Consider the following 17912-nt stretch of genomic DNA (forward strand, 5'->3'; position numbering starts at 1 on the left):
TGAGATTGATAGCACAGAGTTTCAGAGATCAAAAAAAAAATCTATACGCGAGGAGCTCTTAAATCGAGAGGAAATACAGGTATATTCCCTTACGTCGGGGGTGTTTATCCTCCAAGGATAACATAATGCCAGCACCTTAACATAATCTCTAAAGATCTTGGCTATTTTAGGTTTACACTGTCTCTTACCTTTTACGGTAGAGTCTAGAGCTGGGTCCTGAAGAAAGTTGAAATTCCCCCCAATAATAATTTTCCCCGTCAACTGGAGAAGGGAGTGAAACAAGTCTATATACGGGGCCGGATCATCCGTCAGAGGAGCATAAAAGCGAACAAAAATGAATCTCTCCATTGCAATAGTACACTGAACCCAGCACCAACGTCCCTCAGGGTCGGAGAGAAAATCCAGCTGTTGTGCATTCAGATTTTTGGCTAGAAAAACTACCACCCCTCTATGAGCCGCTGAGGCTGCTGCAAGAACTTTAAAATCGGCCATTCTTTTAAACATTTGAAAACCTGAAACTTTATGAAATGGAATATGGGTTTCTTGAAGAAATATAACTGAGGGATTCAGATGAATTACCCTTTTTTCAATAGCAGACCTCTCTCTGGAAGCCTTAGGAGCAAACATTTTCTAAGTCCCATGTTTCTCAGGATGATAAGAAGAGTACGCTTTGACACAGCCCTTGGTTCACGGAACTCAGTTACAGCACTTGGGTTTCAATACTCACCACAGCAGAAGTCACTAGCAGGGTCCAGGGCAGATACACTTGGAACTGGTCGGCAGGTCAGTTGCAGAACAGACCTCGTGAAGCTTGTTGTGTTCTTTCAGCTTGAACAAGAGGTCAGCCCCATAACTTGGGTTCATGTTTACAACTTTGGTGGTACAGGGCAGCACAGCAAGTCACCTTGCTGTGCTGCCCGGCGTCACAGGGAAAGAGCAGGAATGCGCCATATTTATTCAATACAGCGTATTCCTGCCTTTTGTTCTTGTGCTGGTGCCAATTTTGGCAAGGGTGCCTGCATTGCATGCAGGATTGTTTTGTGTAAGAAGGAACTCCTTCTTGCACAAATGAACCCCAAGAGGCGTTTTCCTTTTTCTATGTATGCTGCAGAATGCAGCACACATAGAAAGACGAAAAAACAAGGGGGTATTTCTCCTTGTTAGACCTTTCCTGGGGAGGCATATCTTTTCAGTGCATTCTTAAATTTACCAGGTTTGGTAAATCTGTGAATGCGTTAAAAACAATAGGACTTGAATGGGAACACCCATGCAACACCAATCGAACTCCTCCATTTGTGCATAGTAATGAAATACAGTGATTAGTGCTGCCTTGCGTTACTTCAGATTTTTGAAGCCATTCAAAGTAACACAAAGTGGCCTTACGTGGCTTCAAAAACTGACTTAGACGTTTGTGCCATGCACATCCCACGTTGTGTGCAACCCGCCCATACATATGACTCTTGGAGTCAATTTCTTTAACCAGTGTTTAAGAGGGAGCAGATCCAGTTCTTCAAGGCTTCCCTCAGGCCACAGACAACAGGTCCAGTCTTCTTCTGTTCTTCCTTGGGTCCAGAAAGTGTTCTAAAGAGGTTACTAGGGATGCCAAATTGATGCCTGGCACCAGCCTGTGAGTGGGGTAACTCCTGGGTTCTCCTTAAACAATGGTGTAAAGGTTCCCAAGGGTTACCCTACCCATTTGTGCAGCATTTTCTTTGTGACCTATTGCAAACAATCCTACAATCCCAAAATCAGCACCTGCTCATCCCTTGTCATTTGAGACTGGTTCTGAGACAACTTCCTCCCCACTGTGATTGGAGCCTACCTGGCTGTGGGAACAAAGAAGCGGCTTGGGCTGGTGGCATCTGACATCTGCCTGTGACAGGGGAGGCCCCATTGAAGTTAATGTAGTTACTGGGCGCTGCCCAAATGGCCATCTTGCAAAAAGAAAAGAAACACCTCCCCACTCCCTAGCCTTTGTCTCTGCTCTGGCAGTGGTTTTTGGTGGTGATGTCTTCCAGGTTTAAGTTGTCTATGAGGATAAATGAGTTGGACTTGATCACTAGTGGAGTGATGAAGTCTGTGATGGTGTTTCTGAAATGAGTTCTTGGGCAAAGAGGGCAGTAGAGCAGGGTTCCTTCAAGGGTTGTACTACTGGAGATGTGAAGTTTCAAAGCCATGGTATTTCAGGAGGTCACTGCAGTTTGCAAGGTGATTGAGTACAGGTTTTTTTTTGTAGATGAAGACTTTTCCTTCTCCTTGCATTTTATGATCTACAAATCACATTTTCAGTATCAGTGAAGTGTTGCTTCTAAAATGGGATTGCGAATATTGAGTGTTGCTGGCACCCATTCTTAATACCAAATCAACATGAAATATATCAATGGCTCGACACCATCATTCCAGTTACGCAATCCAGTGAAATGTTACTGACCCCCAAATTGGGGTGGCTACCAATTTGCAAAAGAGAAGGGGGCCCTCTGGACTTCTCCTCCTTTATGAATCTTCTGAATCTGAAGCTTTTTCTTCAAACAACCTCTTTTCTTTTAAGGAAAGATTTATTTATTGTGAGGCACTCACATTCATGGTGGTCTGCTGAGCCTTGCAGGCAAACATCACAGTCACCAATCAGAGTGAGTTGCAATTTACAACCTACCTCATGAAGATTAATGAAGTAAATCAGAAGAGAACTGACCTATTGATACATAACTTGGTTCTCAAAATACACACTGGTTGCAAACAAACTGGTCAAACAGTGTATCAGTACATCTGGACCCTAAATTCTCACAGGTGAAAGAGGCAAGGAGAGCCAGATCCACATGTGGTGGGACTTGGGAGGGGGCACCCATGAAAGCCCATGGTGCTGCAGCTCTTGTGACAGACTTTATGCATGTTTTGTGAGTTGCTCCAGAAAATAGCACATATGTGCAAGCCTAAAATGGCCATTCAAGGAATAGGAAAGGTCTTAACACTTAAACAGTCTTCAGTTTGGAGAACACTCTCAACCTGCATGAATAAACATGATTTGGTGCTGCGGACAAATATGGCTCATAAATATTGTGCTAGACTGGAGTTTTGAACTTTGCAATGGATGCTCCCTGCAAAAGGTTTTGTTTTTTTAGATAATGTGCAACGCAATGTCGGTCTGGTTGTATGAGAGATGAAGACAGAAAGACCTATAGAACAGAGGGAGAAAAGGAGATGAAGAGAGAGAGAATGGAGAGAAAGAGGGGAGGGTTAGACTGTAGAGTGAATGGTACAGAAAGTGGAAATGGAGATGAAAACAGAGAGGAAAAACAGAAACCAATGAAAGAGAGTAGGGAATACTATTAAACACAAGCAATGTGATGGTAATTGACAAATAAAATACATACGTTTAGGGCCTGATTTAGAATTTGGCAGATACTTTTACTCCATCACAAGTGTGACGGATATCCCATTTGCCGTATTATGATTTCATAATATCTTATGGAAATCGTAATATGACGGACAGTATATCCATCATATTTATGATGGTGTAAGTGTAGGAAAGTGACCATTTTTTACATGATCTGTCCAAAGTTTGCATGTTTTGTGTGTTTGGCTCTGTCGCTAAGTGTTATCCCACCCTTAACCTGTCGGCCATTAACCTTCAGGCGTGGGTGTCAGAGCCTGCCTGACCACATACCTACGTGGGCTTGATGGAGAGTTCACAACAGGGGAATCTAACACAGGTGATGCGACTTCGTTCGTATGAAAATGTATTGTTTGTGTATTAGAATGTTTTGTTTCTGTGTGCATCATCTTTAATCGGTCCAACATCAACATCAACATCAACAAATCAGAACATTACATGGCACACAGCATGTGTGCCATGTCCCCTAACGCTGCATGCAATATATGTAAGTCATCCTTACATCAGGCCTTACAGCCCTAAGGCAGGGTGCATTATATTGCATGTGAGGACATATCTGCAAGAACAGATATGCCGCTGCTATGTCTCTCATGATTCTCAGACATACTGAGCAAACAGGAAAGCCATTTTAAGTACATGTGCTGGACACTGGCTTTAAGGAAAACGGGCTGCACTTCAAAAGAAAAAAAAACTGATTCATTTAGAAAGCAGTCACAGACATGGCAGGAGGCCACCATCCCTGTGAGTGTCACCATTCCCAATGGGGTCGCAAATTGCGACCTATCTCATCATTTGCTATCCCATTGGGAATCACTAAATGTATCTGAAACACATTTGTACATTTCACTTTGCAAGTCTCTAATTCGCAATGAAAATGAAATGGTTGCCTGAATGGATAGCCTGATTTGCAAAATCAGTCCGTTTGCGACCAGAAAAAAAGCATTTCTGAATGTAGAGACCCCATTTTGCGATTACCATTACCAAATCGCAGAATGTTTTTGCTAGTCGCTATTAGGAAGCAGCGTGCCAAGGGCGTCCATTCCTAATAGCGAGTCGCAGGGCCATATAAGATTGTTACCGTACATGCGGTCGCAAAAGAATCGCAGCTACCACCAACTTCAATTTGCTGATAACCTATTTGCAAATGGGAACGGGTCCCCACAGGACCCCTTTCTGCATGCAAGTGAAAATATTTTTTCAGAGGAGGCAGTCGTCTCTGGGACTTTTCATTTTTTTGTTTGAACTGCATTCTGTTTTCCTTTAAGGACAATGGGCTGCATTTAAAAAACAAAACTGCTTTATTTAAAAAGCAATCACAGACATGGTGGTCTGCTGCCCATAGCAGGTCACCATCCCTGTGAGTGTGGCCATTCCCAATCGGGTCGCAAATTGCAACCTACCTCATGAATATTAATCGCTAAATGTGTCTGAGATACATTTGCACATTTCACTTTGCGAGTCTCTTATTGTGATTCGCAATGAATCACAATTAGAGATTTAGAAAATGAAATGGTTGTACATCTGGCCCTGGAGGCCAGACGTACAATGCTTTTTTCTGGTTGCAAAGGGCCTGGTTCGCAGAATCAGGCCACTTGCTACCAGAAAAAAAGCATTTCTGGATGTACAGACCCCATTATGTGATTCGGTAATCCATTACCCAATCGCAGAATGTTTTTGCTAGTTGCTATTAGGAAGTAACGTGCCAAGGGTGTGCCTTCCTAATAGCGAGTTGCAGGGCCATGTAAGATTGTGATCGTGAATGAGGTCGCAAAACAATCTCAGTTACCACCAACTTCAATTTGCTGGTAACCTATTCGCAAATGGGAAGGGGTCCCACAGGACTTTTCCCCTTTTGTGAATGCAAGCCGGGGACCACTGCCTCCTCTGAAAAAATGAAAACTTTTCATTTGTTTGTTTGAACTGCATCCCATTTTCCTTTAAAAAGCAGTCACAGACAAGGCAGCAGGCCACCATCCCTGTGTGCGCAGCCATTTCCAATGGGGTCGCAAATTGTGACCTACCTCATCAATATTGATGAGGAAGGTCTTTGTGACCCCATTGGGAAATGCTAAATGTGTCTGAAACACATTTGTACATTTCATTTTGCAAATCTCTAATTGCGACTCACAAAAAGTCGCAATTAAAGACTCACAAAATGAAATGGCCATACATCTGGCCCTAGATGCATACTCCTTTTAAACCTCTAAGGTGCCAGACAGATTGCTGAGGAGTATTACTTATCAGAGGGAGTATTATCTGTGACCAATGCTATGTGCCTAGCTTGAAAATTCATTGAGTGCCCACTTCATGTGTCTGAAGTGCACATAGGTCAGCATAGCAGGGAATGGAAAAAGCCGCGGATGAGTGTGCTAAAGCGAAATGGCATCTATAGTGAGGTGGGCCTGCTGCTCCTCGTGGGTGATTCCCTTCCTGAAGACCTGTCTGTGAGCGGTACTCAAAATGGGACAGCGAGTGAGGAAGCTCCCACGATCAAGACAGGTTTCATTAGACCCAGTTTAAACCACAGCAGGTGATCCCTACCAATAGCCTCATCCCTGTAATCATTTGGAAGGACAGCCTGGAGGGAACTTGGCCGAGAATTCAGCACTGAGCAACATTGCAAGCCAATTCCCCATGTTGGTGCTCCGCAGAGAGGACATTATGGAAAAGTTCTCCGTTGTGACATTATGGAAAAGTTCTCCGTTGAGACACATGGTTTGCCACTGAGACACTTTACTAGATGGCGGCTGCACATTGAGTTAAGGATGGGACAAAGTGTCAGGTTAGCCCAGGGAGCGGAATGAGAATGATAATTCTGGGGCCATATAAGAAAGACATCAAGCTTACTATACGAGATAAAAGAACACGGTGTCTGTAGTCAATGGCAACAGCAAGGCGATACATTAAAAATCAATGATCAAGGATGGAGAATTCTGACCACCAGTAGTGATGACGCAGAAAAAGAGAGGCCAACAAATATTCATATATCATATAATCAAAATCGTATAAGGTAGTGAGATTTTAGCAAAGAAAAATAATGTACGTGGGAAATAGTGCCTACGGGGTAGTTCGCCATTGTTATAAACGAGCTTAATTAATCATGAAGAATTGATAAATGTAGTAATCCATCATAATTGCAAATGTATTCTATGATTTTCTTGCTGAGATTGTTTTATGCTTAGCTTAAATTTAGCAGAGGCTTTGGCCTAGTTGCCTGGTCTCGAATTTAACTGTGTGGTTTTCACTTGCATTAACAAAGACATATTCTTTTACTTTAAGGTTGTATTTTGTCAGTAGAAATGACTAATACACTTATCTCAAGGTTTCGTGCTAGGCTGGTTTCATCCCTTTTGAAGCAAGGTCAGCTTCTGCAGGTGCGGACAATAAAAGCACTGATACCGAAAAAATTGGCAAACTTTGTTGCAACTTGTGTTCCAAGGCCCCAAGGATACCTTATGCAAAAATGAGTACTAAGAGAAAGACACTATTAATTGGTCAAATTGAAGCCACCCTATGAACCCTCCAATGGAAGACCCTGAAGAATTTGGAATGTTTCTTACTTAAACCCACCGGACAAAGAGAAGTCAGCCATTTTTTACTTGATGCCATTTTGAAGCAAGATTCAAGAAGCCATTTTGGAACGAACCCTCTCATGCCTTTTCTCTGTCGCAGAGAAAGAGACTTTAAGAATTCTCACCCTAGAGACTTTAACTTTAATTTTGCCCCGTCTTGCCCATGCAGTAACCTTTGCCCGTTTTCCTTGCTGCAGCAATAAACTTGCCTTAACTCTGCCCCCTTGAAATCTGCCCCATCTGATCGAACCGATACCTGAAGGACGAAGGCTTTTCTTGAATGCTGATTGTATTTGGTAAATATGAAAGGATATTTGTATTATGCATTGTGTTTTCCTTCCTAGGTACCAACTGCTTATTTTGATAGGGCCCAAGCTAGAAGTTTTCTAAATTTGTGTTGACTAAATTCGTTTTGCATGAAGCCCCACATGCCAATGCTAATTAGAGGTTAGTCGAGGTATTCATCTGATGCACCATGCTGAATTGAAATCTTGTTATGCTGACCGATGTATGAAATTAGTCAAATTCAATTGCTTATATTAGTGATTTGCATTGCTATACCCGAGTGCATTACAATAAAGATATTGCGTAGATTGCGTTTCTTCCGCCGCTATGGACAGCTAGTAATGTTCGTATACATATATCATTTGATTTTGAGACTTACTTATATTGTGCTAGCTTTGTTAATATAGGGAAATAAACTCATTAACTTTTAATAAACTGGTGTGGTTAATCATGTCTGAAAGGTCATGGTGTGTCAAATACTGATTGTTATTGATTCCTAATGTGTTAACTGATTATTAATTGATTATTGTTTATTGATTATAATTAGTTATCGATGATTGATTTGAGTGATCCGACTATTCTTGGATGAGGAGAGCCCAACTAGGTTAAAAGGTTCACTGACCTCCAGCGTGTCCAAGTACAAGTAATTTATAAGGACTGGACGCGCTATCAGTAGATGGTAGCAGAGATTGATGGTTTCGCCCTTTGGGACCCCATCCGAACAATAGACGGAGTCAAGTTAGAATTTTCTTTGATAAAAAAAGTTGGAAAGATGATGATGCCCTAAATCCCCAATGACTTTCCCGGAACCTCGGAGCTTGCGAATGGAGGAAATGGAGGTGTGAGAATGTTTGCGGCGTTTCTAGTGACGGTATGAATGAAGTTAGGGTTTTGCGCTTGCCCAGCTTATTGCCGCAGATGAATTGAGAAGTTTGTGAGGATTTTAGAGGGGTTACGAACTCCAATTAAAGATTTTAGAGGAGTGACACTCCAAAGTGTGAGAGTAGGGAAGTCGTCGAACTTCACGTGTGTGTAGCGCTTTGTGCAGGAAAATTATCCGTGTGGTTGTTGATGTTGAGACGGGCCCTGCGAGGTCAAGAGACTCCGGAGTATGTTGAAAAGTGTATGAGACACTTGATTGATGTTGTAGTCTGTTCGGTTTAATAGGTTGATCGGGCGTGGTCAACGAGTCAGTATGAATATTGAGGAATGAAAGAAAATTTTCGACTTTGAGATTTGACGAATTCTAAGGCGCGCTAGGATAGTTCATTGATCAGCTGAGAGTAAAGTTTGCGGGTCAAATTTTGCTTGCGAAAGTGGGAAACCGAGAAAGATGGAATAACTGCCGAGGCTAGTGAAAAATCCCTAAGGTTTCTGAAGCGATTGTATTACCCATCCTGTAGTAAACCGACAGATTTGTTTTCTTCTTTTTGGTTAGTGCTCGCGATATATTGCAGAAATGAGTTTTGGGTGAAACTGAATGAAGGGGGACAAGCCGCAAGACTTTGTCAGCCGCAGTGTGTGAGTGTGATGTCACTAGGAGCCGTGCTGGGATAGGTTGGTTGGTGAGAAGGGTCGCGCACAGATTGGACGCAGTCCGTGAAGCGCAATTGGTGGGGAAAGGCAAGCGAAGAGTATTCTGGGAATTAAAGTCACTTATTGATTACATTTTAAGAAAATAAAAGACTGAAAGATGACATTTTTCAAAGCACTTAAGAGTGCCTTGAGGGGAGATGTATATATTAAAGCAAATGTAGGAGAAGAAACACCGCCTGAGGGTACACCAGCTTATATCGTGATCGAAGAAAAGGGTGTTGCACCATGTCTTTGGTTAAAGCAATGTCGTAAATTAACAGAAAAGCATGGAAGTGTAGCGTTCCCTATCCATGGGTCGTTTAATCTAAGAGTTTTGGAGAATCTAAGATTTGCCCTATACGACATGAAAGTACCTCCAGGACCAGCACAGTTTGAAGCATTAGCAGTTTGGGAACTAATGGCTAGAAGGCAACAAAAAAAGAAATTTGAGACAAGAGTGAGAAAAGTAGAAAAGACACTAGCGGATGCTTGATGGGATAGTACTCCAAAGGTTTGGAGATCAGACGTATTGCAGGGAATTAAATTGTTTCCAGCAATTACTGATGAAGCAGAGACGGAGGGAAGGAAAGCTACCTATAAAACAAACAGGAGACAGTCCAGAGATAGAGAAAACAACAGAAATTAAAAAAGGTCAGACGAGTCAGACGATGAGGAGTTCATTATGCAATTGCTAAATGACCGCCCGTCACCATATGTGGAAAGCGAAAATGGTCCAAGCACCAGTACTGCCCCTCCAGAACCAATACAGGGTAATGTAACACCGAATTTGAGAATATCGCAGAGGCAAAGTAGTCCCGATATGCCTTTTACACCGGAAATACCACAAGTTCAGATAATATATCCTGATGTGCCTAAACTGAAACCTGTCAATGATTATCAGCTTCAGGTTCAAAGGCGCTATTGTGATGAGCATAATCTGGAAATGACTTCTGATTTAATGGCGCAGGGAGGACAGAATTATCAAAGACCGACATTGATTCAAGCCGAATCAACACAAATTTTGATGCCTCAAAAGCAAATGCAAGAAGTGCCGAGGTACACTCAAATAGCAGAAAACCAGTTAGATGTGCCAGCAATTATGAACCACAATGTGGGAATTAACATGCCAGGGAATTCGGGGAACAGACAGAATCCAGACGCAATATCCCTGCCTATCACTGTAGGTCCGCCAGTACCATTGAAAATACAGACGAAGCCGAATGTATGTGACCAAGGGGTAATGACACAAAATGAGACAGGAAGGAGATGCATAGAAAATACTCAAGAAACGACTCCGGTAGGTACACTGCTAAATAGATCTGGGTCTTTGTTGGAATTTAGTCCAATTCCAGCTTGTGTTCCGTCAACTGTGGTAAGGTCAGGTCCACCACTAATAGTACCGCTAACTTCAAAAACAGAAGTGCTACAGAAGCCATCAGTAGCAGTAGATGTAAGTGCCACATTAATGGGACTGGATGCACAACAGAGTACACCCAGCGGGAAGGGAGAAGAATATTTGAATAAAATAAGATTGGGCATGGAAGCAGACGAACTAGTAGAAGGAACGATGGGTCTGAACAGGTTAGAATCATACATCGAAGAAGAGTTGACATACATGTGCCCTAGAATTACAAGAGAAGTAAGCAGAATACATAAGAAGTTACAAGAAATTGCAGACAGAAACAATATTGATATAGGTAAGACCAAACACTTGAGCAGAAGTCACAGGCTAGACTTTGAGACAAAAGATTTTGAACACATGAGATCTGCAGGGATGAAAACACACCTTAAAGAGATACTGCAAAGCGCACAGGTTTGGAGATGTCTAGACAAATGGGAGAGCAGGTGAGTTAAGAAAAAGGACAAGAAGAAAGAGAGTAGCCCAGACCGGAATGAGAAAGTACAACAGAATGATGATCTGATAACCATGTTACCAATGAGAGAAACAGCAGGGGGAAAGCTTGTTCATGTACCGTGGCATAGGTGTGATATTCAATCCTTTACGGATGATTTCCCCAAGTTGAGAGAGAAACCGATCGAATGGTATCAACAAACAGATAGGTTTGTGAAACTCACAAAAGGTCTTTGGGAAGACCTGAATACCTTGTTCGAAATTGTGGTTCCGGCAGATTTGTGGGAAGATTGTAAAAGGGCTGTAGGTTGGCCAACAAGTGAACCAGAAAGAGACAGAGACACTGGTGCACCATCGCCTACGGTAATGAGTTTGTACCATAAGGTGATTGAGCATTTGAAAACAAAGGTTGCATCGAAAAATGTGGATTGGCAGAGAATTGACAGAACAGCACAAGAAGTTAAAGAGTCGATACATGCATATTATGAGAGATTGTTGAAAGCATTTAAAAATTACAGTGGTACCGAAACGATTGAGGCAAAGGACATGCTTCACTTTGTGTTCAGATTTGTGGAAGGATTGAGACCCGAAATCAGCCAGATGATTAAAATGCATTTGATTTGTTGGCAGTCAAAATCGATCGATGAGGTGTTGAATTATGCAAAATACTGCAGTGATGAGATTGAGACAAAGCAGAAAAGGTTGAAGGAAAAAGTGATGGTGATGCAGCTTAGAGCAGCTCAGACAGGTTTGCAAGGTTTCCAACAACAGTTTCCACAGTTGCAACAGCAAGGAAATGCTATGTTTCAGCCACAGATGAGAGGCAGAGGCCGAGGAGGTTTTGTGAATAATGGTCCTGATTTGAATACTGTTGTGGTTCCAAATGGTATACAGGCAATGAAGAAGGTGATGCCATGTCACACGTGCGGAATCGTCGAGCATTGGAAACGGGAGTGCCCAATGTTGGTGCAGGAAGGTGTAGGTCAGCAAAACAATGATGTAAATTCATTTCAGAATATGAGAGGACCGGAAATGAGAGGTCCAAATCCAAATTTTCAAAATAATATGACGAGGAGGGAAATTGTATGCTTGCAGCATCTTTGGAAGTTGATCAAAAGGGACCGTATGTGGAAGGAAGAGTTATGGGTCACAGCGTTTCATTTCTGGTTGACACCGGAGCTACACGCTCTACAGTCAGAAGTATCGAAGTACCAAATTTGCCACTTTCTGGGAGAACAGTTCAAGTAGTGGGAGTAGCAAATAGGTATCTGAAAACCCAAACACAGATCCAGTGCTAGTCAGAATTGGTAACTATCAAGGGTCACATAAATTTGTGGTATGTGACTCAAGCCCGATATCACTATTAGGGAGAGACTTGTTGTGCAAATTGGGGTGCTCGATTATATGCTCAAATGATGGAATTAAAATTCAGACAAACAGTGATGAGGAAGAAGAGGACAGTTTAGGAGAGAACGAAGCGGAGACTGTCGATGAAGAGTATCCCCTGATTACTCTTTATCCAATGCTCACTGAAGCAGATATTCCTGCTGAGTTACAGGAAACAGTTGGAAAGGAAGTGTGGGACGTGACAGGGAAAGAAGTAGGATTGGTTAAAGGAGCAGAACCAGTGAAAGTGACTGTAAAACCCAATGCAAATTTCCCTCAGACTCCACAACACCACATGTCACAAGACACTCTCATAAAAGTCGCCCAACTCATTGATGAGTTTGTGAAACAGGGAGTACTGAAAGAAGTACTAAGTAGTCCATGTAATTCACCAATCATGGGATTAATAAAACCGAGTGGAAAGGTCCGAATAGTTCAAGATTTGAGAAAAATAAATGACATAATAGTTAAATGTTGCCCCGTGGTACCAAATCCAGCTGTGATAATGTTTCAAATTCCCTGTGATGCAGAGTGGTTCTCAGTTATCAACTTGTCACAAGCATTCTTTTCTGTGCCTCTTCATGAGGACAGCCAATTTCTCTTTTGCTTCAAATTCCTAGACAGAGGCCCTCATTCTGACCTTGGCGGGCGGCGGAGGCCGCCCGCCAAAGTCCCGCCGTCAGGTTACCGTTCCGCGGTCGAAAGACCGCGGCAGTAATTCTGACTTTCCCGCTGGGCTGGCGGGCGGCCTGGCGGGCGGTCGCCTTCAGGCCGCCCGCCAGCCCAGCGGGAAAGAGGCTTCCACGATGAAGCCGGCTCGGAATCGAGCCGGCGGAGTTGAAGCTGTGCGACGGGTGCAGTTGCACCCGTCGCGTATTTCACTGTCTGCGCAGCAGACAGTGAAATACATTTAGGGGCCCTCTTACGGGGGCCCCTGCAATGCCCATGCCAGTGGCATGGGCACTGCAGGGGCCCCCAGGGGCCCCGCGACCCCCCCTACCACCATCCGGATCCCGGCGGTCGGACCACCGGGATCTGGATGGCGGTAGGGGGGGTCGGAATCCCCTCGGCGGCGCAGCAAGCTGCGCCGCCTTGGAGGATTCAATGGGGCGGCGGTACACTGGCGGGAGCCCGCCAGTGGTGCCGGTCCGACCGCGGCTTTACCGCCGCGGTCGGAATCCCCATTGGAGCACCGCCGGCCTGTCGGCGGTGCTCCCGCGGTCCTCCGCCCTGGCGGTCTTTGACCGCCAGGGTCAGAATGACCGCCAGAGTCTACAGTTGGTGTCGAATTCCTCAAGGGTTTTCGGAGTCACTATCAATTTTCAATCAGATCCTAAAGAAAGATTTGGAATCATTGGAATTACCTTTTGAATCAACCTTGGTACAGTATATTGGCGATTTGCTGATCGCATCCAAGACAGAAAATGACTGTACCGTTGACACTATTGCCCTATTCAACCATTTGGGAAGGAATGGACACAAAGGGGGTCATTCCAACCCTGGCGGTCGAGGACCACGGAAGCACCGCCAACAGGCTGGCGGTGCTTCCCTGCCCATTCTGACCGCGGCGGTAAAGCCGCGGTCAGAAAAGGGGATCCGGCGGTTTCCCGCCGGATTTCCCCTGTCTGGGCTGAATCTCCATGGCGGCGCTGCAAGCAGCGCCGCCATAGAGATTCCGACCCCCTTCCCGCCACCCTGTTTCTGGTGGTTTTTACCGCCAGGAACAAGATGGCGGGAACGGGTGTCGTGGGGCCCCTGGGGGCCCCTGCACTGCCCATGCCACTGGCATGGGCAGTGCAGGGGCCCCCTAACAGGGCCCCAGCATGATTTTCACTGTCTGCTTAGCAGACAGTGAAAATCGCGACGGGTGCAACTGCACCCGTCGCACCCCTGCAACACCGCCGGCTCCATTCGGAGCCGGCTTCCATGTTGTAGGGCCTTTCCCGCTGGGCCGGCGGGCGCACCTTTGGCGGGCGCCCGCCGGCCCAGCGGGAAAGCCAGAATGGCCTCCGCGGTCTTATGACCGCGGAGCGGCCAAATGGCGGTGACCGCATGGCCGCCAAAGTGTCCCCTTCAAAATTACAATTTTGCCAGAAGAAAGTGAAATATCTGTGTCACCAAATAGAGAAAGGGTCGAGAAGGATAATGAAAGAAAGAATAACAAGTGTACTTCAAATGAGTCCACCCAAAACGAGGAGGGATGTGAGAAATGTTTTGGGAATGGTGAGCTATTGTCGCCAATGGATTCCCAATTTCTCGGCTCTAGCCAAACCTTTACTGAAACTGACCCAGAAAGATGCGCCGGATGAAATAGTGTTGAAAAGAGATGAAATGGATGCCTTTATTGAATTAAAGGAATGCATGTGCAGGGCTCCAGCTTTAGGTATGCCTGATTACACAAAGCCTTTTACATTGTTTTGTCATGAACGTGATGCATGTTCCTTGTCTGTCTTAACTCAAGCCCATGGTGGCGTAAACAGACCAGTAGCATATTTTTCAGCTACTTTGGATCCAGTTGCAGCAGCCTTACCGGGAGGCTTGCGTGCTGTAGCAGCAGTTGGTATAAGCCTAAATCAGAGTGAAGGAATAGTGATGGGACATCCTTTAACAGTTATGGTCCCTCACTCAGTCAAAATACTTTTGACACGTTCCCGAACGCAGCACATGACCGGTGCTAGGCTTACAAGATACGAGACAATAATTTTGGGATCACGCAATGTGCAGATGAAAAGGTGCACTACGTTGAATCCAGCAACCTTGTTTCCCAGTGAAAATGTCGAAATTGAGAACGCCGAAGACATCGAGCATGACTGTCTTCAGGTGACTGAATTTTGTACAAAGCCAAGACCTGATATCAAAGACACCCCATTGGAAGAAAATGATCAAATTATTTTTGTTGATGGTTCATGTTTAAGAGATGCACTAGGAATATTGAAAGCAGGATATGCCGTCTGTACAATAACAGGTGTTCAGGAAGCATCTTGGCTTCAAGGAGTTTATTCTGCACAGGTAGCGGAACTAGTAGCCCTTACTAGAGCTTGCCAACTTTCCGCACTAAGGAAAGTCACCATTTATACTGACAGTCAGTACGGATTTGGAATAGTGCATGATTTTGGACAACTGTGGTCACAGAGAGGCTTCATGACCTCTTCGGGATCACCAGTGAAAAATGGTGAAAGAATAAGAGAATTGTTACACGATATCCAGTTGCCAGGAGAAGTGGCAGTGGTAAAATGCAGTGCACACTCGAAATCACAAGATTTCATTTCTTTGGGAAATGGATATACAGATCAAGTCGCAAGGTTTTGCGCATTGAACTGTATATTGCTCAGAGAAGAATGGAACTTAATAAATGAGCCAGAACTTGAACCAAGTGAAGCCTTTGCTCTAAAGGTTGTAGATACAATTGAAGAATTGAAATTCCTACAAAATAATGTCAGTAAGGATGAGAAACTCTCATGGAGCAAGTTACAATGCGTAAATAAACCAGATGATTTGTGGGTTTCAAGTGAAGGGAGATTGGTTCTACCAGACAGTCTTTTGACGCAATTAGCCAGATTGTATCATGGACAAGCCCACCTTGGAAGGGATGCCATGATTAGACTATTCAAAATTGATTGGTTTAATCCTAAATTCCGTCAAGTTGCTGAAGCAGTTTGCCACCATTGCGTCATTTGCCAACAAATGAACGCAGGGAAGGGAACAGTAGTAAATTTGAGCCACATTGGAAGAGCAGGTGGGCCATTCAGCAGGATGCAAATGGATTTTATTGAGATGCCTGTGCATGGAGGCTTGAAATATGTGTTGGTGATTGTGTGCATTTTTAGTCACTGGATCGAAGCATACCCTACACGTAGAAATGACAGCCTTACAGTTGCCAAATTACTCTTGAGAGAACTAATACCACGTTTCGGACTCCCGATCTCTTTAGAATCAGATAGGGGAAGTCACTTCAATAACGAAGTAATCAAATTACTGGGTGCAGCGCTAAACATTGAACAAAAGTTGTATTGTAGCTACCGCCCTGAAGCATCAGGATTAGTGGAGCAAATGAATGGCACATTGAAATCGAGGATGGCAAAAATATGTGCATCCACAAACTTGAAATGGCCTGACGCATTGCCCTTGGTGTTAATGTCAATGAGAAACACCCCTGATAGAAAGACTGAACTATCACCGCATGAGATTCTCATGGGCAGAGCCATGAGACTTCCAGCAGTCCCTGCAAATGCTCTTGTAAATATTACAGATGATATGGTATTGGACTACTGCAAAGGTGTAGCTGATGTGGTCCGCTCTTTTTCTCACCAGGTGGAGGCAACCACCTTGCCACCGATCCAAGGTCCAGGACACGCCCTGAAAGCAGGTGACTGGGTCGTGATAAAGAAACACGTGAGGAAGTCGTGTTTGGAACCCCGTTGGAAAGGACCTTTCCAAGTGATTCTGACAACTACCACCGCTGTGAAGTGTGCGGGAGTTACCAACTGGATTCACGCCAGTCACACGAAAAGGGTGACGTGTCCCACAGAAGAGGAAGTTGAAGCGCTGAAATCACCAGTGACTGACAAGAGAGTACCAGGCACCGAGACAGGACAAAGAGAACCTGGAGGCGAACAAGCAGAAATAGAGGAAGGGGAAATATTTTCTGACGAAGAAGCAGCTGATCCATTTGAGGAGAACCGAGCAGGAGCCTCGGGAAGTGACGAAGATCCTGAAGGTGACAAAGAGCTTGCGATAGGTGAAGAAGCAGGAGAGCCTGAGCAGAGGAGCGCTTTCCCAGAAAAAGACGATACAGGAAAAGAAAAGGAAAACCTGATTGACCTCCTAGGGGGAGAAAACGAGGCGGGACAGAGTGAAATCGTTCAACCTCTTCCAGAACCGGTTGCAGGTCCATCAGGCGAAAACAGTGCAAAAAGGCGACAAAGCTTATCGCCAGTGAGATCAAAGACTAAAGAAATTTTAAAAGAAGGTGAAGGGCCAAAGTTGAAGGAGGAAAGAAAAGAAGTGTCTGTCGCAATAGCATCACCAAGTGAAGAAAAAGGCACAGCCAAAGAAGAAGACGTCAGCAGGAGAGAATCAAAAGGTGATGCAAAATTGAAGAGGAAAAGAATACCGAGTAGAAGATATTCTGGTCCTGAGTGGGCATATACAGCCACTAACGATTGGTCAGACGAATTTCTATCTCTCAGTCTCGAAAACGAAGAAGCAGAACGACACTTTGGTACTTGAGAAATGAAAATTCCATGAAAATTACCGAATAAGACTTTGACAACATGATTGACTTTGAATCCGATTTTGAGACAAAGCTGCTAACCAATAAGAGACTAAGGGCCAGATGTAGGTAGGAAAAAATTAGCGACTCGCAATTTGCGAGCATGTGCGACTCGCAAATTGCGTGTCGCTAACTGCAATGCAGGTAGAAAGTGCGCGGACAAATTGCGACTCGCACCCGGAGTCGCACCGCAGATAGCGAGTCCGCTGTTTGCGAGATCGCTTTTTGCGACCGTGCAAAAAACGGACTCGTAATTTGCGAGTGGGTGTCGCAAATTGCGACTGTGCTGAAAATTGAAAGCAGGTGCTGCAGAACACTCCAGAAACCACTCCAGAACACTCAGGAAAACACTTCCTGGCACATGATGATGACATCACAGCCAGGAAGTTTACAAATACACCTGGGAGGAGGGAGGACCACACCCTTTTTAACTGCAGCACAGCTAACAGAGCACCAGCAACCATGGCTGACACTCCCAGGAAGAGAAAGCTCAAGTTTGCAGAGAAGGAGCTGGAGGTGCTAACGGATGAGTGCTGTCAGCACCATGAGGAGCTGTTTGGCAAGGCAGCCCTCAATGTG

Source organism: Pleurodeles waltl, chromosome 2_2 (genome assembly GCF_031143425.1).
Source record: "Pleurodeles waltl isolate 20211129_DDA chromosome 2_2, aPleWal1.hap1.20221129, whole genome shotgun sequence".
In the NCBI taxonomy this organism is placed as follows: domain Eukaryota; kingdom Metazoa; phylum Chordata; class Amphibia; order Caudata; family Salamandridae; genus Pleurodeles; species Pleurodeles waltl.